The sequence below is a fragment of the Rissa tridactyla genome, chromosome 10 (assembly GCF_028500815.1).
Source record: "Rissa tridactyla isolate bRisTri1 chromosome 10, bRisTri1.patW.cur.20221130, whole genome shotgun sequence".
Classification (NCBI taxonomy): domain Eukaryota; kingdom Metazoa; phylum Chordata; class Aves; order Charadriiformes; family Laridae; genus Rissa; species Rissa tridactyla.
In genome coordinates this window covers 12,513,222-12,539,740 of record NC_071475.1, presented here as the reverse complement: position 1 = coordinate 12,539,740, position 26,519 = coordinate 12,513,222, and the positions used below count along the sequence as shown (strand labels likewise).

General features: G+C 44.9%; 1 long non-coding RNA gene across 2 annotated transcripts in view; it reads right to left on the bottom strand.

Moving 5' to 3' along the window:
• Positions 1-26,519, bottom strand: part of LOC128915794 (uncharacterized) — a 175,874-nt gene that overhangs the window by 26,592 nt on the left and 122,763 nt on the right. For both annotated transcript variants that reach the window (XR_008468752.1, XR_008468753.1), the window contains exon 3: positions 6,120-6,315. This is a non-coding gene — a long non-coding RNA (uncharacterized LOC128915794). The remainder of the gene's footprint in view (positions 1-6,119; positions 6,316-26,519) is intronic.

Genomic DNA, 26,519 nt, shown 5'->3' with positions numbered 1-26,519 from the left:
TCTGCTCCTCTTGGCCACTTTCCCACTCCTGGCGAGGGAGAGGGGGACATCCCTGATATCTGCTTGTGCAACGATGCTGGGATGGAGCACAGCAGGAGCACTCTGTAATTGGGCTCTGGTTACTTGGGGACGGTGGCAGTGGGCTACAGCTCCTCCCTGTGAGCCTGGTGACTGCTTAGTGGGCACGGACAGACAGCAGACCTGTCACCTCCCCGGCGGTGCCCTCCTCACCGCTGCAGCCAAGCTCTGGCAGGGATGCTAATCGCTTTTGAACTGCCACTTCATATGAAGAATTCAGATGAACTGTAGAAGCACTTTGCCTCAGCTGCCTTCCTGGGCTGTGCCAGGAATGCCGCTGGCTGCTGCTGCTGGCTATTGCATCCCTCAAGCAGTTACACCATTGTCTCAACTGCAAAGTGGCAACTCTCTGATACGGGGTGGCCAGAAGCAGCTTCCTAAATCATCTCAAGTTGCCATTCTGCCCTCACTGCCCATCAGGCTGACTTGCCTCCCATCCCTGGGATCTAGAGGCTCTGGAGAGATAGGCATGTGTGGAATAATTACTAAATTGGCCAAGAATACAAAAATACAGCATTGTTCACACATTAAGGAAAGTCATAAAATCAAGAGGCTTCTGAGGTAGAATACAGCCGCAGCTGGCACACGAAGAATGCAACATCTGTGATTCCCTGTACAAGGTTGTTTGCGAAACTACACGAGGGATGGAACGGAACACGCTTGTTCCGTGGCCTTCCCTTGTGACGAATAGCAGATATGGGGACGAGATGGTACTACGGAACTGATAAGCGGCCTACACGCTACCCGAGCCAACATTTCGTCAAATGTTGATGAAATGCTGTCCTTTTGTGCGAACTTTGCTCACCACAATGTACCAAAACACACCTCCATCCCGGAGGCTATCCGCCCCCGAGGGGTGAACACTCCTCCTTGAATACATTAATCATAATAAAAGTACGTATGACTAAAGTCACTCAAACTCCACTTTGAAGATAAAAAAATAATATAAAAATAGCCCAAGAGAGGGGGGATGTCAGGGAAGACACCATCGCGAAGAATTCCACCGCTGATTTCCGGGATCAGTCGACGGGCTGAGCCTTTCTTCCCCCCCATAGGGACGCCTTTGGGTAAGACTTCGATTACACCGAGCGCTTTCTCGGGGACTTAGAAATTTCTCTAGAGAATCTCTACCCTACATTTATAGCCAGGCTGTATCATTTATAATTTTGTCGTGCGTTTGTATACTTAGCAATATCTTTATTTGCACGTGCTTTGCAGACAGGGTATTTATCACCGGCAATCCTAAAGAACCTGTATATCTGTTGTTTAAATAAACTGCACTGTTTAAGTAGCTAGTCGTTTCGCTTTCTCACTGAACGCGACCAAAACTACAGAGAGGCCGTGCTAGTTCAGGAGCACGACTAGACTGAAGGTGCAGTCCACTATTAGTGTATCCAAATCGTAATAGTTTAATACATATTAAACGCGATTGGACTGATAGTGTTGAATTGGGCATCACTCAGAATTTAAACCTAGCCGCACCTAGCCTCCCACCTCGGTGAGGAGTGTTAGAACGCAAGGGGGTTTATCTTCTGCCAAAACCGCTTGGCCCCGTTTCACGTAACAGCATGTGTTTAACCGGCATGGCAACTGAGGAGTCGGGGAGCAACCCTGAGCCTCCATCCATGTCAGATATGAGCTGTGACTACAGCAAATGCAATGTTCTCCTTCCTGACCCTGCTTTCCCCACACATCCACTCTCAACGGCACTTAAAAGGCGATCGATGTGTTGTGTCCTACCCAGGTCTCACCCTCCTGCCATTCCACTAGAACACCAGCCATTCACTGGGACACTGCAGCCTCCACAGCTCTGCCACACTAAGTCACTCCAGGGTCCACACAGAGACACCAGCCAGCAATGCCTTATTCGAAAGGCATGTTGAAATATCCTTTGACATCACAGCATCAGAAAAATCAGTTTGGAAACCCCTTGATTCAGAAGGAAAATTGTAGCATCAAGCTCAGACCTCCCCTCCGCCCAAGAATTTGCTTTTATTCTTATTAGCTAAATCTCGCCTTGTTAGGCACAGTGGCCTGCATTGAGGTGTGCTGCTCTCGACATTTCAGGATGTGGGCAAACAAGGTAAACACGAGTGTGGGAGAAATAAATGGGAACGTTAGAGAATTGCTGCTCAGACGCAGTGCTAAACCCTCCAGCACTGAATGCTACAATTCTTTGTCATAAACACATCAATTACAGTGTTTATATCAAAGCTCTCAATACATTATGCTATTAATACAAAAATGACAGCTGTCATGCAACACATACAGCAATGTCACAGTTCTAAAGCCTACAACAAAAATACGGGGTTTGATCCTGCAAAACTCACATTTGTGCTCAGGCAAACAATTGATTAAATTCAAGGAAACTATTCAGCTACATAAATAAAGACCTCAGAATCAGTGCCAAAACCATGCTTGTAATGCAATTTAAGTACATTATTCTCAAGCAACTTAACTAATTCTTAACAAAATAACAAGTAATTAAATTGTAAATGTGATCAGCTATGGATTTTTCAGAGTAGGCAATATACCATTTCCAACAGCAGAATCGCTGTGAAGTTCACTGGACCCGTCTGTAACCCAGAATGGTTAAGCCACTTTCAATGTAGGGATCAAACCTCTTTGACATCAGCTGGTCCTGCAGCCAGACACTCAGAGGGTGAAGTGGGGTCCCTTCCTCTTGACAGCAAAGCCTTAGAAATTAATAAATTTAGACTTTTTTTTACCTGTAGGTGAAGAATGCTCTTAAGGAAACACTCAGAGGCGTGAGGTACTGGCTGGAGGCCACAGCGACAACCAAGCCACAACCTTACAGAAATGAACCTTGAAGCAAAGGCGAGAACATGGTGTTTTACCTCCTCACTACATGCTCAAGGGCTCCTGCAACGCGTCATGAAAGTCCTCTTTAAGCACGCTGGTGTCTGGAGAAGTGCAGGGTGAGGAGCCTTGAAAGGGGCTCCAGGCAGCAGCAGGGATTCAGAGAAAGTGATGGATTTAGAGCTAATGTTCTGGAATACGTCATCAATCAGAAGTAAACATGTTAAAGTAAGGATGGATGAAGGCAAAGAGAGGATCAACCTTGCTGTCCAGCACCCAAGAGCAGTCAGTTCATGCTGCAACCGCCTATAGAAACACCTGGCAATCCTCATTAGACATCCACCGATACAACTGCGCTACACATACAGTTGTGTATCCATGCAAATAATTTTAAACAACTGAGCCATTAAACTCCATATATACCACCAAGAAAGCAGACTATGTCCATGATTTCTTGGAGAATAATTCATTATGGGCTGTAACTACTGGTTTGTCACTAGAACAATTTGTTGGAAAAGAATAAGCTCTGCGTTTCTTTCTAAATCCTAAAGCTGACAGCTTTAAAAAACAAAACCCAACCAAAGTATTACACTAATTTATTTTAAAGACTTTAGAAAAAAGCTATTTTCTGCACAAAGGTAATTGGATGGGCAGGGAAAATATAGACTTTTCTTGCAACTATAAACTGCCTCAGTGGAATGGATGGGACAGTTCAGGAATCCAGACTCTGTTCTGCACGACCGAGGGTAGCAAGGTCTGGGATATGGTTTGGGCAGCTGGTCCTGGGAAACGAAATGCAAATGCAGATATTGGGGTAGAGAAGAGGTGAAAGCATTCATTCTAGAAAAGGAAAAAGCAACTAAAGGCCACCATGAAAAATATACATGTAAAGCATTTTAATTTGCACGTTCGGGTGGTAGCTTCTTCCTTACGTGGCGTAAAACGGGGTAAAAAAGAAAAAAGAATACTTCATCCACATGTAACACCAACTTAGTTTCTTGTAGAACTTTCTACTAGAACAATTTATTTTCACTGAAGAATCTGCACATGGGAACCTATTTACTGCCAAAAGTTGAAAGAAGCTGCTCTTCAGCTGCTTCTCCAAGGTAAATTCTGGCAGTAACGGAGCATTTGGAGAAAAGAAAACTCTGAGCTGAGATTTCACTCAGGAAGAGCTCCAGTCGGGCTGGCTGTCACTTACACCTGCTGAAAGTGAGGTAAAGCTGAACAATAAATGCAGTAATTCCTTTTTTCCAGACTCCCTTCTACTGAGAGTGGAAGACTGAAGGTGATCTATAGCACAGCCATGGAAAACATGAGATCTGTTCATTCGTATATTACAATTAAATGTAATAAGTCTAAAGAAAACTGACCCACATCCAGCAGGCAGTTCCAGGCTCCAAGTGAGGATGCGCTTTCCACAAAGGCTTAAATTCTGCTGCACTCAACTAAGCTGCAACGCTTAAATCCTCCTCTGAATCTTGCCCTGGGCCATTTTAAATGCAAAAACAGATGCAGAATGAGCCTTTCCACAGTGGAAACATCTCTCCAGAGCCTAACCACCTTCCAAACAGCTTTGCATTTTGTTTACTGAGTTTTATTGTCCCTGCTTCCCAAGTGCCCGCTTTTAAAATCTCTGCTGCTTCTTCTACTGTTGCTAATTTTACCGGTTTGGGCTATTTTCTTTCCGCCAGCAACTGTCTTTGAATTCTCTATTAATGCCAAAATATCCACATCGTAATTCCACGGACATTCCCAAATCAGTAGTTTTTTAAATCTTTTCCATTCTGCCATGCACGCACCGCTGGTTTCACCCTTCCTCCTTATCCTCATCACCCACTCCCATCTGCTGGGATCTGGGGAGAAAGGACTCCGCCGAGTTATTTTGCAAGCCTTCCTTTATCTCCAAGTTTCTGAGAGTGTCAGAAAGTCTTCCAGAGAAAGGAGGTTTTACTGTCACAGACTAAGGAAAATCAATTTATCCTTGTCCTTATCTATAGCCTTATCTGCAGGAAAATACCAGCCCAATATTTCAATATACTGCTGACAGTTCTCGATGTCTGGATTAAACACTCCCATTTTTCCATAAATTGCCACACTTCAAATATTTTATTGCCAATTTTGGAAATGGAAAGTTCCCGTAGTTTTAAAATAGATCACCCATGCAGTACTAGAGGGAACCCATTACTTTATCAACTAAACCAAGTGCAAGAGAGAAATTCCCACCCTCAGGAGCACCTGCAGCAGAGACCTCATCCCCCAAAGACCGTCTTCCATCAGTTTATAATTGTTTTTCTCCCCTAAATTACAGAGACAAGGCCAAGAAGGAATCTGGAAAGGCAAGAGGTGAATGAATGGGTGTTAAAACTAGACAGGAATTGACCCGGACACAGCGTACATTGGTGTCCCAGCCTCAGCCCCCCCAGCACGCCTGCCCCGGGATCCCTTGGCTCCCCGGTGAGGGCAGCCCCCTCCCTGTCCTCCAAATGAGGAACAGCAGCATGGAGGAGACAACCAGGCTCTCCAAAGGGCTGCAAACTTCACTTTTCCAGCATCTGGGTCCAGAATAGGTCTGTGTGTGTCCGACAGAGGAACGCTATCCCCAATGCTGGCTTTGTAAGAGGGAGAACTAGATGGGGAAGGAGGACCTGGGAGCAGACCCAGCTGCCATCAACCACCGTGGCTGCAAATACCGAAACCCACTGGATGTGCAAACCCCGCGAGCGGGGTGTGAACTCACTAAGCCAGCGCTCAGGCAATTATTTGTTTGGATGTAAACCGATCTAATCATAGCTGCTGCTGCTGCTCCCTCCAATTACTGGAGTTTGATTCTGTTTACATGACATTTACATAACCATATAGGGCTATTAAGCACTTGCACCCAATTAAAAGCTGAATCATTCAGTGGGTGATTCACAGGCACTGACCAAGCTGCTCCACTGGCGAGCTGGCAGAGCACCGGGGCTATCACCATTTGCCACAACAATTCCGCTTTCCCTCACAGCTGGGGAAGGCGCCGGCAGCACCTCTCCCAGCACAACGCTCGCACGTCGCTTTGCATTTCCAAACGTACGATAGTGTTTTCTGATCTCTGCGCTGTCGATTCTGAAATTGTTTTACACCCCATAAATTCCATAACGTGCCAAAGTAAAGATCTACAAACCGTCATCATTTAGGATGATATACATTTAATTTCATCCAATAAAGCTGCTAGCACTTACCACAGCGCCTTTCGTAGAAAACAACTCGGTGTCATCTAAACAGCATGTCTCCCGCCTGCAGCTATCATACGGCACGGCGCTGGGGGAGACGGGGCCAAATCTGATCACGGGGAAACACGAACTCTGTCAAGACAGGAGAGCCGCAGCTGCTCACGCTGAGCCTGAACCAGCACCGTGCAGCTCCGGACAGGCTGCCCTGCGGAATAAAGCAAAGTCAGAAAGGTCTGAGGTAAACGTCCAAGCCAGACTTTCTTTTTTTTCTTTTTTTTTTCTGGCTGAGTGAATTAACATGCTGACAGCTCACAGTGTCTTCTGAGCTCAGGCTGTCAGCCTGCTCGCTACTTTGTCTGACGCAGGTAGAAAAACTCGGGAACAAGCGGTATTCAGACCTTTCATCTTTAAAACCTGAAAGGTGCTCCCATTTTCCATTTCCCCTAGATGCCTTATTATCATTTCTAGCTGCTGTCCCCGCGGTCGGTGGTCTGCACGTGGTGAGGACATCAGGTTTCCATTCCAGCTGACGATGCGCAAGCTGCAAACCCTGTGCCAGGACAGCAGCTCAGGCTCGGGCTGCAGAAAAGCCAGACACGCTCCAGCCCTGCGGACACAACAGACCCTAAAAGCCTCCCACATCCAGGACCTACACAGGAGCTAGATCCTCTGTCCAGATCTTGTCCAAGTCCCAAGTCTGCCATACAAACAACACAACAGGAAGGAGATGCTGTTTGCCTCGCTTTACTTAGCACGAGTAGCTAGATTTGCTGAAGCCTTTAGGCTGTGAGAAAGTTATTCTTCTTAGTAATTTTCCTAGCAGCTGGTACAGTGCTGTGTTCAGTCTTTTAGCGTGGAAAAGTGTTTGATGTCACACTGATGTTTTGGCAGTGTTTCTCCCAAGCCCAGGACTCTTCGGTTCTCCACATTCTGCCAACAAGGGCAGGTGCACAAGGAATGGAAACCAGAAGGCAGGGAGGCTCCAACCCCCGGCTGAAACAGAAAATCAACAAGATAAGAGCCTGCCTGCCTGGACACAGAAAAAGAATCCAATAAGATGTTAGAAGACCCCAAACCAAAAATCAGCATTGCACTAAAAGATGTGTGGACAGCACGTGAAGGGCCAATGAGGGGTGGGTGTGTAGATCACAAGGGTAGCATTGCCCAGGGATTTCTTTGTTGGGGGTCTGTCTCTTTGGAGGCACCCAGCCAGGGCTGTTTTTGCTGCTGTACCTTTCAATTAAATTAATTATTTTATAAAATCCAACGCCTGAGACTCTGCTGCAGGAAACCTAGGGTCAAGCCTGAAGGATGGAGCGTGCTCAGGAGTAAGTATGTGTGTGTGTGGACACCATGAGCGGTGCGTGACTGCTCAGTCAGCAGGACGTACAAGCATCCTTCAGTCTACTGGCAGAGGCATCAGAAGCCATGAAGATCTGAGCTGCCTGGGCTACCAGCCCAACAGCAAACACTGCTATAGCTGTTATAAAGGAAAAAAAGAAGTGCCTGGACCCTGATATATGAATGAATGGCACTGATGTATGAATGTGTAACGAAATAAAGCAGAAAATCTGTGCCTTGTGTCCTCGCGTCTGTCGTTCCTGACTTAGCTTGTGCATCACCCCTGGCTCTCTACCAGCCCATCTCCAGTGGGCAGCGCTGGTACGGACCCTGCTTCGCTGCACAGGACACTAATCACCTGCCAGCCCTTGCCCTCCCACAGCTCCCACTCCACTGAGCAGAAGATCTTTGCGTGACCTAGAGGAATAAAAAGCAAAATGGTGCTAAAGATACATCTAATAGACGCGACTAAATAGGGGCACAGGTGTGTATTTCCCTCACCCCGTCCTGCTGCGCTGCTACCTCACGCTCTGCCTTCCCCAGAGTAGCCATTTTATGCACTTTTCCCCTGGCAAACCCCTCCTTCGCTTTTATACCTTTTCCAGCCTCACTTACAGGCAAATTTTTTTCCATAAATTCACTGAACTGTAGATTACTTTACAGTAAAACGTCTCCTTTGCTAGCTAATGTCTCCCATGTGTTTGAGTATTTAAAGCCACTTTCAAGCATGCTTTGCTATCTCTCCTTAGCATGCGCAGCAAAGTCCCTGCGCAGGGTTTTCAGCATGGAAGAGTCTAGCGTGGATAGAAGCTAAACAGAGAAATATTGTCACCAAAGAGGGGAAAAAAAAAAAAAGGAAGAAAGAAAAAAGAGAAAAGCTGACAAGAAGAAAAACTGACGCTGGAAAAATGCCAGCCCTGTACAGTCAATCTTCAGGTTGGCAGCAGAAATGCCACTAAGTGCAAAAGGAAGAGGGTCTCTGATGACAGAGGTATGCACAGGCTTAACACAGGGTTGATTAAAAAATAAACAACAATAAAAAAGTCACATTTCTCTCTGCTTAGTGTTAGTAACAATCTACTGCAATTCACAGACAGGGCTGTGCAGGAGTTTATAGCATGGTGTCAAAGACAGCCCTTTCCCAACCCCACCAATCAGAAAAGACGTGTAAAACCATCCAGCCCAAAACACTTGGGTTTCTCCAACTTCAGGTTTTTTCGCCTCTCTGGAGCAAATCCTCCTCTTGGCACCAAACGCAAAGAAAACTTTTCGCAAGAGCGGGTCCAGCCTTGGCCATTTCGGCAGCTCTGGGCAGCGCAGCGGTGCACCTCCACCACCAGCATCCCAGGGGGGCATCACCCTCATCCCAGTTCTGTCCACGGCAACTTTCCAGTGGTGGATCCGTTGGCACTGGAGAGCCCTAAGACAGCACCCAAGCTCGCACATCTCTGCTCTTTACCTCTAGGGAAAAAGCAGACGTTGTTCATTTTGCCACGAAGTTGGCAGAAACGTTCTTTATTTCTCAGTATTGCTCTACACAGATGTACTTTTAAGAATTTCTCTACTACAGAAAGGGGAACTGTTTTCAAAAAGCCCATTCAAATAAATACAATTTTAAGGTCTTTTCCTGATGATTATGATATTTAACCTTTTTTTCAGAAATACCTGTATGAACTAAGATCTTAAGTTGTTAAAAGGAACGTGGACTCATTAAATGATTTCAAATAAAGAGGACTGGAAAATTAAGCTTTTAAATGCTAGATATACAAAAGTATTTAGAAGTCTAAGGATGCAGATAATCACCTAGTAGGATTTTTATTCGGAGTGCATCTGTCAGTATTTAAATATCTATGAAAACTGGCCCGCTGCCACATTTTAGAAATAGGAATATGCAGCAAGATCTTTAAACGAGTTTAGATACCCAACTCCCGTACATTTTGCCCACGGCTCCTAAATCATTGTGTGGTTTTGAAATGTTTATCTTCCAGCTAAACAGCATCAGTTGTCTGAAAACCATAAACGCAACAAATATCTGCCATGGTAAATTACCCAACCAGTACAGCTAGTGCCCAGACACATGATTAAGCTGCCATGGATTAACAAGCAACTACATTTCACTAAGCTGCCTGTACCACCACTTTTAGCCCAATGCAAATTAAGAAAAATGTGTTAGCATGAACGTATTTCACTGGGGTACGAGCCTGTATTTGTCACGGGCAGAGGACACAGGCAATCAGTTATCCCAGCTCAGCAGAGCCACAATAATTCTCCAGGACTTTGCTCGGGAGCTCTAACAACTACATCAGTGGGATCCAGAACCCAGAAAACTACACCTGAGAGTAGGAAAATTCTTTCAAGGGGACAAGGAAGAGTTATCACTGGTACCTAATTGGCAGTGCTCTTGCCATTTGGCAGCAGCCTGGAGACGGCAGCTCCTCCCAGCAAAGCCCCACAAGCCCAGCTCCACCAGAGAGCAGCTTCACAGCTGGATGGGGAAGGAGTCAGTATCATACATTAAATAAAGCAAAGCAGCCTGGTAATACCGGGCTACAAATAATTGAGTGAGTAAGCACATTGCTTATAAAACTCTCAACTCCCTGCCAAGTCTTAACAGAGTAGGACATGCCTTTCTCCCCCTTCCCAGGCATCTAAATAGATACTGCAGAGGACTGAAAAAAAAAAAAATAGGTGACACACATTTCCATGTGGGAGGAGAAAAAAAAAATCCCCTATAGATTCCCCCATGTTTTTCTCAGAAGCAGCTGGTGCTGGCCACTGCAAGGGAAAGGAGGTCTTACATGGTATTGCAATATTTTTGTTCCTATTCCACTACGTCAATATTATGTCTTTGATTCATTTATTGCGCCTGCTATAAAAGCCCAGCTTCTGACCTTAGCAGAAAAGGGTGGACACATTATTCTTACATTGTTTTCTGCACAGATCATTGTAAGTGAGGGACACAAGCCTTTCTGGAGACAACTCTTTTTCTTGCATTGTTTTTTCTCTAAAATAAAATACATTCTTGACAAAATATATTTGTACAGCTTTTGTCAACAGAGAGCTGTAGTTAGAGCTGCCTGGGTGACAAAAAATTGGGTTCTTCAAAAAATATTAATATTTTAATGACTGCTCTAATTCTGCATAAGGATGGGAGGAGGCTGAAGGAGCCCAATGTCCTTCAGGAGCAGGGAAGTGAAGGCAAAGGTTTGTGACCCCAGCCCGAAGAGGAAGTGCACGCAGAGCTCCATGAAAACATGGGGAGCCCCTACCAGGGCACCAATACAGAATTGCTCTGCCACATAATCACCTCCCTATGCCCTAACTCATCCATTCCCCACAATCAATTACTAACACAAGCAAGACCACCCCAATGGCGCAGAGGGACACCGTCCTGCAAGGGCAGTGAGGTGGGAGCAGGACTCTCCTCTCCACCCACAACCTTCATAAAAAACAATTTTGACTATTACGATTTGACTCCTGGCCTTCCCTTTACCTTCCTCTGTTCCCCACAAATCTCATCAAAGCAATTCTGAGCAGTTGCGCCTGCAATAGTGATCCCAAAACACAACGAACTAGTCAACTGGATATATTGATAGAAGAACCAACAACACACATCCCAAGGGGGAAGCAAATCTCATCGCATGTTATCCAAGTAGTGCAGGGGTAAAGTCAAAGATTTTAAGTCAAGCTTCAGCTTGGAAGTATCTCCAAGTACAGTTCAGGCAACACAGAATTAAAGAGAAAACATTAAAAAAAAAAAAAAGCAAGCAAGCTTCTGTTTTGGGAAAGAGGGATTTTAAACCAAGAGACAGTTAGTAGTGTCCATTCTGGAAACATCTCAAAACCGCCCAGAGGCAAACCAAACAAAACCAATTCTTTGCTGGCATTTGGATGCTACTTGCCCTGGGTACTTAATTTAATATAAAACAAATCCCCCTGGAGCAACAAACAAAAAATTTGCTAGTAAACAAGATAGCTCTAATTACTTAACAGTGTAATCCAGAGTAATTAAGCCACAGTATCCAGAGCAGCTAAAAGCTATGTATATAAGCGAGTGTCCAAACTATTTCAGGTATCTTTTGAAAAACAGGAAAAACAGGCTGTTTTTACCTCAAAGCCAGAGAGTAGCCAGCATCACCACAGATGACCCTTCAGGGTGATGCATCTTTGCCTTTCCCAGGGGCTGTCTGGGACTTGGACTCCTTCCCCAGCAGCTGCCCATCGGAGCAGCTGGTCTCCCTCCGGGCACATCGCTGGCAGCTGTGGGGACTCTCTTCCCAATTCCCTGCCCTCACTTTCTCCCTGGGATGCTGCCAGGTCCGCCCTGCTGCACCAGCAATACATCCCCCTGCCCAAATGCCCGCCCTGCTGCCTGTGTTGGGTTGTGTCGGAGACAAAGGGCTCAGCACGTGCAAAGCTTTCCCTGCATGGGGCTTCAGGAAGCAACGGGAGGGTTTTGGACTTCAGGGCTAGGGGATGGAGAAGTTGGCACCAGGAAGGACAGTACAGCCTTCAGGCAGGCACCTGGGAGGCTGGAAACTCATCTGCATGGCAGAGTTTGGAGGCAGCATCATGTTATCAGACAATTTTGGCAGCTCAAGGGAGAGATCTGAAAAATGCTGGGAACATGTTGGATGCCAGGAAAGGTCGAGGCTGCCGCCTGCGGTCCAGGATAAAACAGCCATTTCACTTGATGTGGGGGAGTGTGGCACTTGGCAACATAAAGCTCCCAAAGATGCCAGAATCAAGGGCTGGTTTATGAGACTGAGCTCCATTTGGTACCTGAGTGTCTCATTACCCTCATTACCCACATGGGTAATTCTAAATGCCATGTGCTCATGAGAAAATTACAGGCAGAGCATCTAGGGATAATGCTTTGCTCTCACAGAGGGGTTGGGACCTACCTGTAGATCAGCTGGGGTTGGGTGCCTGAACCTCCACTGGGATTTGGGACCCATTTCCTCAACTCCCCACTGTAACACAACACACACCCCTGCCTTTGATTTCAATTTCTGCAGTAATCCCAACTCTGATCAGCTAATGACACAGTTTCTAGTTAACGTCACACCTGGGACATCCTCAGAGCAGTGGGTGGGAGTAGCAGGGCTCTCAGAAACGCAGCCACGCGAGGGCAAAGCGGCTGCAAAGGACCACATTTGGCTCCAGATCCCCACACCTCTTCCCTTGTCCCGCTGATCAGCGGCGATCACAGCAGCTTTGCAGATGTTTTGAGGTATTTGGGCCTCGTGCCAAACCCACATACTGACCTTTGAACAACAGCTATTTCTCCGTGACTGTGCTCAGAGCATCAGCCTCCGCTGAAACCATCAGTCTCACAAGTGATGATTCAGTCCCCGTTTCCCTTCAGCCTTCATCATTACAAGGTCATCAAGCACAGCATGGTATAAAATGCACATAAAGCAGCCACCAGAGTTCTTACAAATATCAAGCAGTTTCGATATCTTTCCGCAATACTTCAATCTGGCTGCTGATTAACTCTCGCTTTATATTTAAAATTCCCCTTGCCAAAAGAATGTCTGAGGGGGTGTATGAAAACTAAACAACACGACTATAATTACAGTCGAATGGATGTTGCATGGGTAAAACAGGAGGGCTGCATAAAGACCAAGTGGTGAAATTAAAAACTAAAAAAAACTATTTAAAAAAACATGAATAAAGCCCCCAAATTAGGAGAATTTTAGCTAAATTCTTTTCAGTTTCTCTAAATTTGCCTTCTGGCTTTAGACTACCTTGTTCAGGTTTTTGCCTAGTATGAGAGTTAAAAACATGCTTAAAAATAACACCGATTTCCCACCCAATCACATCAGTCAGAGAACACGGGAGTTAAGAAAATGCAAGGTATTGCAGGGCTCAAACATACATTATGGAAGTTGGCAGCACAACCGTCTGGCCAGTTTCAAAGGCTCCCCTGCACCAAAGGAAATTCACCAAAGGTTATCTCCACTCCTCCTCTGTTCGCTCCCACCAGTATCCCCACTTTGACCAAATCCACTTTGTGCTAAAAGCCGTCCCTTCTTCCCTCTCCTCTTTTTAAACTCTGGCTTTAGATCACTGCAACCTCTTCCTGTCCAGCCTCCAGGCTTTTTGTGACCCCGCGCAGGAGCATATGCCAAGCAGAGTAGCCAAAATACCTTTTGTTCTCTTGGATCCGAGCCGCTTTTTGAGCCAGTTTTAAACAGTCTTCACGACGCACAGCACAGAGAAGCCTGCTAATGTGGCTGATCCCACATGCCTATTGCTCTCTCACGCTCACCCCGCACCCCACATGCACATGGGCCTGGGACCAAACCTGCACCATGCAATGAATGCACCATGCAAAGCCATGGCTCTGCACCTCTGGGCTTTGCTCTCGGTGTGCCCAGGGACCTCCAGCCCTTCTCTTGCGTCCTTCCTTACAGCTCACACCATTTCCACAGCTGCTTCCTCTTCTGAACCCACAAAACATGTATATCCGTGGTTTGTGAGGCTCCATGCAGACCAGTGTAACTGCCAGTTCCCAGCAACTCAAGGGTTAGAGACATCACTTCTCAGGCTGGGTTGTTCACAGCTGCGACACATTGTTGTGCTGAACTTATTTTAGCTATCCATGTTCCTGCTGAAAACTCACTTGTTCGAGCCGACTTACTTATTATTTGAGTTGTTAATTTTACGGTTTTATTAAGTGACTAAATGAATGCCATTAAAGCACATGGTAGTTTGGTTGATTGAATGATTGATTTTACATAGTTGTCTTCTTCCTGCACTCCTAAGTACTTTTATTTGTGCTTAACAAACCTCACCATTTTGCTATTCCACTTCATAGCTCCCTGGCTCATTTTCAGCTTCTCTTTTTAACATGTTCTTTATGGGGCAAAGATCCTGCTTAGCCATCTCTAAATAAAAAACCAAAAGAAAAAAATAGCAATCTGTAAGAGACCGGCAGTGTACACATACTTCTAGGAGCTGGTGAGGATGCAGGTTCTCACGGCTCCTTCCTTCGTCAAACTCGGCATCTAGAAACTGTGCGAGATTTATCAGCTCTTCACAGGTTTGGATGGAGGAAAGAAGGCTGAAGATCAAGAAGGCTTTTTTGGGTAGTTCGGGAGTTTTTTTCTTTTTGGGTTTTTTTTTTTTTTTAGTGGTACCTATTTGGGATTATTTTTTATTTTAGTTTTTAGGGAGCTTCCTGAGGTTTCCAAACCTGGTGGGAGAGGTAGGGACAGTAACCACTGCTCCAGCTTCATCCCCTGTCAGCCTGGAGTTTTGTATTTTCATGCAATAAAAGCCAGGGGCAAATGAAGAAAAAAAACCACAAACCAAAAAAAACCTTGAGGTATGATACCCCAAATTGTTCCATTTTTAGTAAGAAGGCAATTTACTTTGGAAAATATTATAAAGCTGTTTACTACAGAGCACCAAAGATGCCAAGATATATATATATATGATTTAAAATTCCTTGCTAAAACTAGAGACAAGGTTCAAGAACAAACAAAAAACGACGCCAGTTTCTGTTAACATATTGCTGATATAAACAAAAGATCAAGGAAAGTAAAACATACAAGTAATTAGTAAAGTGTTTTTTCAGAAAGAAATATCCAAAAGCTTTTCTCATTCCGTGAGAATTTGACATTTTGGATTCTTTCTACCTGAAATGGAACAAAAATTCAAAATCTTGACATTGGGCATAACTCAGCTGCAATGTGCCATCTAGATTTTTTTTGCTGGGATTACTACTTTTTAATTCTCTTAATAAAAATAAAACAAATTCAGTACCTATTCCATTTTTAAAGATGAAGTTACTTTGATCCAAAAAAGGTATCACAGAAAAACAAGGTATGCCAAGTCCTGAGCCTGAGGCATAGAGAAGATGCAGCGAGCTTTTGGCAAGATGAAAGTACAGCAGAGAAGGAGCACTTGCTTTAAAAATAATCCTTAAAATGGAAGAGCCACAAGATGATATCCCATAAAGAAGCGAAAGATTGGAGGGTTGCATGATGGTCTGTTTTGAGAGTGCAGAAAGCAATCAAAAGTTTTATATACATTAGAAAACTTTATACTGCTCACCCAAAAAAAAAGGAGTATTGTGAAAAAATTTGTCCTCAAGTCCTCAGAGAATTTAAAGGTAGAATAAGCTGGTACTCTTGGACAAAGACAAATAAGACAGTTTATATTGCTTTTCAATTATTTTAGGCTGAGGATCACAATGGAGGAAAGCGAAAATGTCAAGCAGAGATAAGAGCAGAAGACAGAGGATAGCGGAAGGTGGATCTTCAAAACAATGTGTGTGGCTCCAGCCACGAGCGCCTCTGCCTTAACGTCCAGACCCTGCAGCTGAAATCTTCCTTACCCCCTTGCAGATTTAAAGTAGTAACAGGGTTTGGTCCCGGGAGGGGAAAGGGACACCAGGCAAAGACCACACAGCGACTGACGTGAGGCCGGGTGTGTGGGGAGAGGCAGCATTGCCATTACCAAGCAGATGACACTGAAAAAGCCTCCGGGTGCCCAGCCCTGTGCTGGGTCCTTGGAGTCAAGAGCCAGAAGCTAAGACCCACCCAGGCAATTAACCTGACTAACATTACTGTAATGCAGGAAACACCGTCATCTACAATTCTGTGATCCACAGCCATGAGGCTCCAGATGGTATTAAGTGTCCCCCGAATCCAGAACATGAACTGGATCCAGACTGGATCCGGGTCTTGGCTGTCCCAGAGGAGGAACTGCACCACACACACTCGGCCACCTGGGCTCTCCCCGGGGCTTTGCAGCCCTGAGCCACTCATTCAAGAGAATACACAGGCCTTGTACAGGGACAGCTGGGATCCAAAAAACTTGACCTGCAGGAGATGCCTGCTTAGCCAGGAGGAAACGCTGAGCAGGGAAAGAGGTTTAGATGTTGGATGTGGAGCATATGGAGCCAACTGCTCCATTCAGGATACGCAGGTCTGAACCAACCCCTCGTATCACAGAGAAAAGACCTTTCTTTAAAACATGAGAAGAGGGAAAGGGATCAGTGGCATGTTACAGCGGAGGCAAGACAGGACAGCAGAGCTGACTTCACCTAATAGCTCGGCAATTTGGGCTCCGTGCTCTATTTTCTACTGCTGGACTCAAAATACCTTCTGTTTCCCAAAAGACAGCCCTCGCCGCCAGCCTGCAGGCTGTACTGAAGCTATTTCACTTTGTAAAGGATAACTGAAGATTTGTTCTGCCATTCAGAGTGAATTTTTATTTTTTTTTATCTTCATCGTCTGGTCCCTCTCCAGAACATTCATCCAGGAAAGGGGAGGCATGGGGTCTCAATCCATGCTCCGGTGATTATTTATGTACATCAAATGCTCCTTAGATAAGGTAAAATCAACAAATATTCACCAGGGCATGGACTAGAGAGGAGGAAGGAAATCAAGCTATTAATTCCAAGAGAAGCATTTGTGAGCAACGTATAAAGCCTTCTATGGGAGAAAAGCAGCAGCACTGATGAAGAGGGAGAAAGGGGAGGCAGATGTGATAAATTCTATGATTAAAATAGACAAGAGAAGAGTTTTGAAGATAAATGAAAGGGAGAATAAGGAGTCCAAGTGTGTTGGAGTGGAAAATGCGAGCAAGTAGAGATGAGGTGATAAGGGCAGCCAGAGTGAAAAGCACCTTGGCAGCTCCACTGAGCGGGACAGGGAGGTTGACACGGTGGGTGTTCCCAAGAAGGGGTCACTGTCATCCAAACATAAGGGGAAAAGCAGGTTGCACAGATACGGGCAGAAAGAAAAGACCAGAATGTCAGAGAGACAGTACCATTTGCATGGACAAACAAGGCATGGAAATGAAAAGAAGCCAAGTCACAAAGCGCAGATACAGGGGAGTAATGTTCATGGACACAGTGGTGCCAGACACTGCAGTGGGATGGTGGGATGCTATTGCCTCCTGCCCCATCCAACGTCAAAGACAAAATGCACCGTGACAACAGTGTGCATCTTCTGACCAGCAACAGTTCCAGAGGAAAGAGTTCAGCATTTGTTAAAATTATGACAGTGTTAAGACAGCAAGGGAGAGGCTATACGTGGGATTAGGTTGATCCAGTTCACCCAGGTCCTCATGTGTGATAGACTGATGGTTTGAAGGCAAACTTGCTTTCCTGGCAAGTCTTTTAAACCTTTTTTGGTCTAACCCTGTTCTGACACAGTCATCTTCTCCCATCTTCCGATTATACTCCTCACCCCATAAAGACAAGCACAGTCCTACTACTAAGGCATAATATTAACAGCATGCATAACCCGGTACAGTATTGAACTGCTCCATCACAGTAATTACTGCTTGATCTAGTTGAACAAAATCTATGTACATTCACCAGGAACAGAAGTTACAGCTGCTAGAAGTCAGATTCATAAAAGCAGCATTAGAAAAAAATACAGATTTGTGGAGGGGAAAAAAAAAATAAAAATCTATTGTTGCCGATTTACCCGTGTACCAATCTATTTTCGCCTCTAAGCTGAAACAGGTTTTTGTTTGGTGACTGACACATATTTGAGTCACAGCTGAGGGGAGAGAATAATACCCACCTGCTGTCATATTGTTCTCCAGCTGATTGTCCTCTTGATCTGTAGTGCTCGCATTCGCAATGGGGAGTACACGGAGACAGAGAGAGGAAAAGGGGGTTGGACACACAGGAGAGATGTGTTGGAGAGAACAGTCAAAAATGCACAAAATGGCCTAATCAGCAAAGTGAAAATCAGTAGGTTTGCAGGGGGAAAAAAAAAAAAAAGAAAGAAAAAAGAAGAATAAAGGAATAAAAGGTTATTGGGTGAGATCTTTTTTACACAGTAACCAGTATGAAATTAAGCCTTATATATCATGCAAATAAACAGCTCAGATAGCCTTGCTATCTGAGGGTGTTTTTTTCCTTCCATGATCCAACAACTGTTGACTTTTTCGTGCTTTAGCCCACCTTTCGTAACGCTTCTGAGTCACTCTGCAAAGACCAGCACATGTGGACACCCTCCCACAGCCCTGAGAGCAATGGATGGGTGACCTGCTCAGTACCTGTGACCACTGCAAAAGGCAAGGACGTAACAGGAATGGGAACATCCACAGCACTTTTTCCAGGTACCAACTGCCAGTGGAGACTGATCCCGGGCAGCCGAGTGTGACAGGCACAATCTCAGCCCCCCAGCTCCCACACAAAGCCATAGGTCAATGGATTTATGTGCACACAGCAGTTTGCTGAAAAGGCTAAATGTTGCACTTAACAGTGGTGCTGGGGGCAGAAACACAGATAATTAATAAAATAGTCCCCTCCTGTAATAACGACCCCACAGGGGAAGTGGTCTCAGCACAGCCGGGGGATCCCACGCTCAAAGATGCAGGTACCTCTGTGCTGCCAGGGCACAGGCTGGGGTTGTGTCCCCCCTACAACCCAAACACCTGATTTTCTTTCAACAGAACCATTTTCTACCGAAGCCTACAATAGTTCTACTGTGTATCCCAAAAAATCACAGGCAATCTACCATTCCGGCCTGTCCCCCAGCGCAGCATAAGGCAATGTCTTCCCAGCATATTTTTGGCCTGTGCATAATAGTACAATAATAAATACCCTGTCATTGCGAATGCCATATCCTCAGCAGTTAGCAAAATGGAAACAAAAAATCATTCCAATTGTATCACTTCAACTTGCTTAGTATAAAAAGGAATAAAAATGGCTTATGTACACTTTAACTCAATATTTTAATAGCAATTCCAACACAAATAGCTTTAGTAACCAGGCAAGCATATTATTTCACAGCATTTTTAAAAGCTCGTGTGCTGTGATTCTTTAGCAGGTACCCTGCAAGAGCTACTTTTCCTTTTGCTGGCCTGCAGACGTTTTCTGTAGAACCCAAATTACTTTGCTGCTATTTCTTCTGGACGCCAAAACAGAATATAAAGTTTACAAACACTATCTGAAACAAAGCATTAAACAAAAATTACATGGAATCAGACTGTGACTACACAGAAAGCCTAAATCTGAGGAGAATATTCATACAACTGCCAGCTGAAAGCCACGTCCACGCAGGCCCTGCGGAAGGAGAGCTGCAGGCTCAGCTCCGAGCGGGAGATACTCAGGACTCCCTGCGCATCCCGCCATTGTCACTGCAGGACGGTGAAGGGACGAGGGTGCAGCACGTTCTTAGAGCTACTCACTGATGCCAATTTACGTCTCCCCATAGCTGCTGTGCATCAGCAGCCCTGATATGATGACAGTCCTTCTGCCAGTCACACAACATAGTCCCAACGTGGGAAAGCACCTAAATACCCACCAGCTACTTAGGAAGTGAGGGCCAACCGCCTACTTGTGGCCAAGTACCGAATGAGAGCTTAGCTACTGAAGCAAGACACAGCTCCTATGCTAAAGGGCTTCCCATTTAAATTTGCAAGATGAATTGAAGTATGACAAATGCAAAAAGAAAAAAAATTAAGCCAGATTTTTCAAGTGTGACCAAATTCTTAATCCCACGGTTTACATTGTCCTGCCATGTTCCCAACACTGGGGGTTTGCGGCTGCCCCAGCACTCACAGGCACCCATTGTACTTGCCTTCGTCTTCGAACCAAGCGATGCCTTTGAGCTACGTTTTTACATTCTAGTTGTATGTATAAATGAATTGCTTTTTGAAATGCCCATGATCCCACTGGGATCCAGACTGCCGATGCACTCACATGGATCCTCCTCCGAGCGCGAGGTGGGGTCCGTGCCGAGGCTGCAGCCCAGTGCCCCGCATCCCTATTGCTGCCATACCCAGAGAGCTCCATCATCTCAAAACCAGGTGACTTAAAAAAAAATGAAATGTAAAATTCATATTATCTATGACAGACCAGGGCCGCTTTGACACAAGTCCAGGCTTAATTATAATGTTTCAATTCATCCCGGTCTCTTTAATGAGCAAGACTCATTAATATACACAGTCAAACTCAGGTTTCCCTACCTCATAGCATCTCACAATCTTACGCTGATTCGTTACCTGCTGCATAGATTCTCATTAAGTATGACATAGATTTGTTACGTTGCTGAGCTGGCTGTAAATTGAACTTGTCATAGTGAAGTGCATGTTTTCCAGTTCTTCATCTCTTTGGTTCCTGTTGCTATAGTGACCATCAGAAATCAGAGCAAAAAAGGCAACGAGAAGGAAGATCCTTTCGCTGTTTAAATAGTACCTTTCATCTATAACACTGGCAGAATTCTTTCATTTCAGCGTTACTTGTTAGGATAACTATACAATGGAACTTAGCTCTTCCAGATTTCAGGGTCTCATCCAAATCTGCTCAAGTCAAAGTCTTTTCAATGGCTTCAAGGAGCTCTAGATCAGGCCTATACTGCCTAAAAGAAGAATTCAATACAGATTTGCAGCACTTTGCAGTTCATGCTAGCTTAAAATCTCCAGTATAGGTACATGCTGATGTCCTGCTCAGAACAGTGACTGATGCTATGAGCAGAACGGGACATACACACACGCATACACGCATCAGCCTCGCAGATAAAGCCAATGCTGAATCTCACTTGTTATCACATGCCCTTTTCATCTCCTGGATTTATGTACTACTTCTTTGTTTAAAAGATAGAATAAGCGCTCCTTGATACTAGTGTGAAAAGCCAAAAGTAAGCCCAGCTTTATATGGCAGGCCTTAGGCACTGTCTGACCAGAGACACGTGAATACTAAAGCACACATTACAGCTTCAACACACTATATGCCTGTGACCGATGAACTCAACCTATTTAGCACCAGAGGAATGTAAGGCCAGGTGTTTGGCGCAGGGATCTGCTGTTACTGTTCAAAATGAGGAAGACACTAGGAACCACATACTGCTTTCACCGAGATGTAAACCTGAAGCAGCTTAAGCAAATTCAGCAGCTGAACTTAAGTGCAGCAAACTTAAGCAGCTTAAGCAAAGTGTGCCAGTTAGCTACAGGTGCACAATTCCTGAACGGGAGCAGGTGATCATTTAACAGTGATAACTGCTCATTAGCAGTAACGATGTATTAAATCTAAATACTGCCTGTACTCAGACTTCTTCAGTCTACCCAGTGGAGATCTGCACAGATTACGTACCCCCTGCACGCCACCAGGCTCAGCTAAACCTCATTTTATTTTAGATATGCCATTTCTGCCTTTAGATATCTTGTCACGTGAAAATATATGGCAAAATATATTGATGAATTGTAATTAGTACTATCTCCTAGAGCAGTGGTACCCAAACAGTAGCACGTATCATTTATGGTAAATGAGTTATTTTTAAGCAGTACATGAAGACAGGCTGTTGAAGCTGCATTCCCGCTGCCACCTGAGGTGGTACCACGGCAAAGGGCAGGAAAGCTGAAACTCAAAGGCAACGAGGGCTGTGGCAAGAGACCTCTGTACTGAGTAACAGGTAACCATTGCACACATGAAATTAATAGCCTTGACTCCTGCTGCTCCTTGGATCACTGCTGCTGCAGTTTTTCTCCTGTGAGTCAGTCCTACAGGCAGGTCAAGACTTTTCAGAAACTAAACACTGAAGAGAGGAGTTCCGAGGATGCAATCTGCATGCAATTGCAGCTACGTTTGTATCTCTCCATAAAGATCCACTTTCCTATATGCAAGAAAAAGCCCCTTGGTGTCATTAGTTAGCAAACACGGTGCTGGCAGCAGTGTGATCAGTGCCATTAGTGGGAGCACACAGCACCCACAACAGCACGGCAGGACAGCTGCAATGTCATTCTGAAAACAATGATTAACAACAACGTTAGACAAAAGAAATTTAACCAAACGCTGCTAATGCATCATAACAAAACAAACAAAGAAAAAAAAAATCCCCCTCTACAGGCAGCTGCCAGCTGCTGCTGAGAATCATGGACTCATAGAATTGTTTGGGTTGGAAGGGACCTTAAAAATCACCTAGTTCCAACCCTCTGCCACGGGCAGGGACACCTGCCACCAGACCAGGTTGCTCCAAGCCCCGTCCAGCCTGGCCTTGAACACCTCCAGGGATGGGGCAGCCACAGCTTCTCTGGGCAATCTGGGCCAGTGTCCCACCACCCTAGTGTAAAGAAAAAGAGCTCAAGAAGAGCTCTTCATCAAGAAGAGCTGTCTCATGAGCACTGCTGATGGACAATGACCCACCAGCACAGATCTTTGCTGGGTAGCGGCAGTACCAGCCAGGAGCATCAGTCCCAGCCAGGGATGGAAACCCTTCAGCCCGCAGGATGAAATGCCCCTCAACTCTAGCAAGAGGCCTCGCAGGATTAATAGAAATATTTCAAAACAGACATCAAGAAGGCAACTTTCTGTGGACCGAATGTGACTCAAGCCTGTCAGACATCCACCAGCTCTGGCATCTCTCTAAAAATGCTCTACAGCCACGAAGCTTCAGGCACCCCTCTTCTGCTGGATAACTGATCATGGGTTTCGTCAGGCATGCCAAGGAGCTTTTCATGGTATTCGGACCACTGCCAAAAATTACCTGAAGTTTATCTAAACATTTTTCCCCTCCTAAGAGGATGCAGAACTTTCTTGTGCTATTTATCATTATTTTGCCAGGAAAGTGGGATTTGGGCAGAATTACCTTTCCATACAAAGGGCAGGCAGCGAAAGAAATTCTGACCAGCTCCAACTGGCATCATGTCCTGCTAGTGCTGGACTGTAAAGAAACCCAGGGCTATGTTTTTCTGCAGATTTACTGACCTCAGGTGACGATTTCAAAATTACTTACATGCCTGAGGAACATAACTTCTATCTTCAAAAATAAGTGAAGCAGGATCCAGGAGTCTTAATTTTGATATAGCTAGACTTGGTCTAGTTTTAAAACCACCACTGTCTAGCAGTTTTCATTAGAAAGATGTGGTTTGTAACGACATAAAAGTGAAGCCAGAGCAGAGCTCTAACATGAGCTTCTTACAGCGTAAGAGCACTCTCCCTGTTACAGCTTATGCCTGTTCAGGGGACCTGCACCTCCTGCACAAACTTTCATAGCATAACTGGTCCAAGTGGAGGAGAGTTTTGAAAGTGTATCTATACTGATCTAATTCAGCAAGACCTTTTTAAACAGGCAAAGTCACCAGGATCATGTTTGAAAGTGAAACTTAAAAGTTACATTAATACCCTCTGTAGTTGAGCAACTCGGGTGCTCTCAGCTGCGTATGCACAGATTCCTATTCGCACTTTAACTTGATGCCTGAAATAAAAGGTACCAGAGTTACCCTTCAGCTCATACATCAACTACCTGCTTCTAAAAACTTGACACGAGATGCCGCTCATCACAACAACCGCTCGTACTTCTGCCCCAGAGGCTCCCACACTTGCTCTGCCGATGCTCCCACCCAGAAGAGAACTGCAGATGGAAACATTTCTGAGTCATGTTCAAAGTGCTCCATCTCTATCAGCATCTGTCTGCTTTAAAGTCCATGTTTAAATGCTTTGGGATACAAAATGATGTACTCAAATTCACTTGCTGATGAGCCTTCCACTTCCCCAAATCCCGCCTACAATAAATGCAAGCCATCAACATAACACCCTGCAATTTACCCACACTTGCATTTTATGGAAATATTAAAAATGAAATGCCAAACAGATGTTCAACAGACCTGTTATGATAAGAAAACAAATCAGAAATAGCAGTTATGAAACTAATGTCGTCTTGAGGGAGAAAATGCAAAGAGCTTGAAATTTGATGGTTAGCATAAGTAAAAATTTGGAAATTAAAAGTTTTAACTTTTTAAAAATAGGTCAGAATAGCAATTTTGCATGTGCCGCAAAAAGAAACAAACGATTTCTTGGCTGACAGCAGGTGGCAGCAGGATTCCCACCGCAAATTCCAGATTTAGAATGACATCCCCTACATCATATTTGAATACTCTCATCTATGCCCTAAGGTTGTGTGATAAGTGGGCTGACAGAAACAAAACTGGGTTGAATACATCTTCATTTACACAACTGCAATCCACTTAGCTGTCAATATAAGTTTATAATGCAAGAGCTGAAAATACTTGGAGCTTAACATTTATAAGTAACATCACCTTTTTCCACCATAAACCCAGATTCTGCATTCTACATTCAAAACTCTATGTTGCTGTTACATCACAGCCCTCACTGTACACAGACCTTAGAAACCAGGCTGGGAATCTAGTGATGAAATATTTTCATGAAGCATCAAGAAAACATTGATAGGAATTCCTAGAAAATACATGAAGCCGCATTCTCAAAAAATTTCAACCCAAACGATTTCAGTTAATCCAGAAAATTGTCTGGAAAAGGGATGTGCAGACAACTGAAATTTGTCTGATGTAGAATCACGTGCTGGTCAGACTGGACCCCTGGATGTAGAAGCCTTATTGAATTTAGAACTGAACAGAAAAAGCAGGAAAAAATGATTATTGATGATACAAGGTTTTGAAACATATAGCTAAAGGAAACCATCTTTGCAACAGCATTCTTACTTATCATAGCATGCCATTGCATGCTGCACAAGACATAGACATCAAGCTGCTGAGTGAGCTACTACAACAAGGCAGTCTGCCAAGATCCAGTGAATATGCCCCAAGGAGGGGTTTAATGCTACAAATTTCAAAAGCTCAGAGTCCGGACTGAGCTCTGCTCCCCCAGAAACCAAGGCTAACACTTCCTCTGCTCTTAGCATGGCAAGAAGCAAATGTGGAGAGTTTCTGACTATTCCAGCCTACACGCAGGTATTCCAGACTATTTTGTTACAATAACCTGAAACTGCAGCTGAAGAAAAACAAGATCAAAATGCTTTAAAATATCAGGAGGGTGTTTTTATTTTCTTTTCCCTTTTTTTTTTTTTCCATTTTGTAGTTAGCTTGTTTCTGAAGCTTGTATGGCAAAGCTGCTCAAAGCAGGGAGGAATTGTAGTGCTAACAGGAGTGACTGGGGCCGGCTGGATGGAGCAGGAGAAATTAAAGGACAATAAACACAGAAAAAGAGTGTTGGTGTTCACGGCCAAGACAGTCGATTGTGGCAGAGCTGACCAAAGCTTCTGGCTCAACGCAAAGGTTGCGAGAGACCCCGAACAATGACCCAAAGCCCGCTGCAGCCAGGAGTAGTCACAAGGTTTGAATAAAGCCCACAAAGAACAGAAAATCCAGGGAGCAGAAGGTTGGAGGGGACTAGCTCTCACCATGAGGCCACTTGGGGGACTCCTCTGCCAAAGCACTCATGAACTCAGCTCTGATGGACTCTTACGTTGCTTTTCTTACATCAGATTACAAAGCAAGAAGGCCACAGCCTCCTGCTCCCCCTTGCCTGCAGGAACCATCCCCATTGCCACAGAAATGGGGGTGCTTTCCACCCCAAACCTGTGCGCCTGCAGAGCCCAGCGTGCTGGGCGAGCAAGGCTGGGTCTTTTATTCTACTGGTTTCTCCCGTGCTGTTCCTCCTTCCCACCTCTCTGAAATTCAGAAATATTCACCATAAGGCAGATCCTGCTCCAGACCATCCCAAGGTATCTTGCCACGCTGTCAGTAGAGCCAAAACAGGAGTGGTTTGGAAGCCCAGATGAGGCTCCACTGCATGAGTCTAACTCTGGACATACCACCACCCTCCTGTACCCCAGCAAACAAAAATCCTTTAGAAGAGGCAGTTATCCCAGCCTGAGTGATCTTCTGACTCCAGCAGCCATGGTGATCCCCATGGTGGGAACAGCCTGGCTGCTCCCATTTGCTTTTTGGCAGGTTTTAATGGGCAAATGGCAGCAAGTTTAGCTCAAGGAGCCTGGGTAGCTGCCACATCTGAGCCTCACCAGGTTCCACTGGTAACCCAGTCCAAAAGTATCTTACATCAAGGAAGGAGACAGATCCCAAGATGCAGAGGCTGTTCCCCCAAATCATATTGCTCTCTCGTATTTTACAAAAAACTTTGATAGAAAATATTTGAAATTACTTAATCCTATGAAGGATACATTTTTTAGAAATATTTGTTTGGAGGCTGAAATAAAAGAAAAATTCCACCAAGGTGAGAGGCAATTCTCTCCTCTGTCCCCCGTCATCCTGCTGTTAAAGGATGAGATAGAAGTCATTAATATTACAGTGACTTAGCAATTCATTTACACAGTTTTA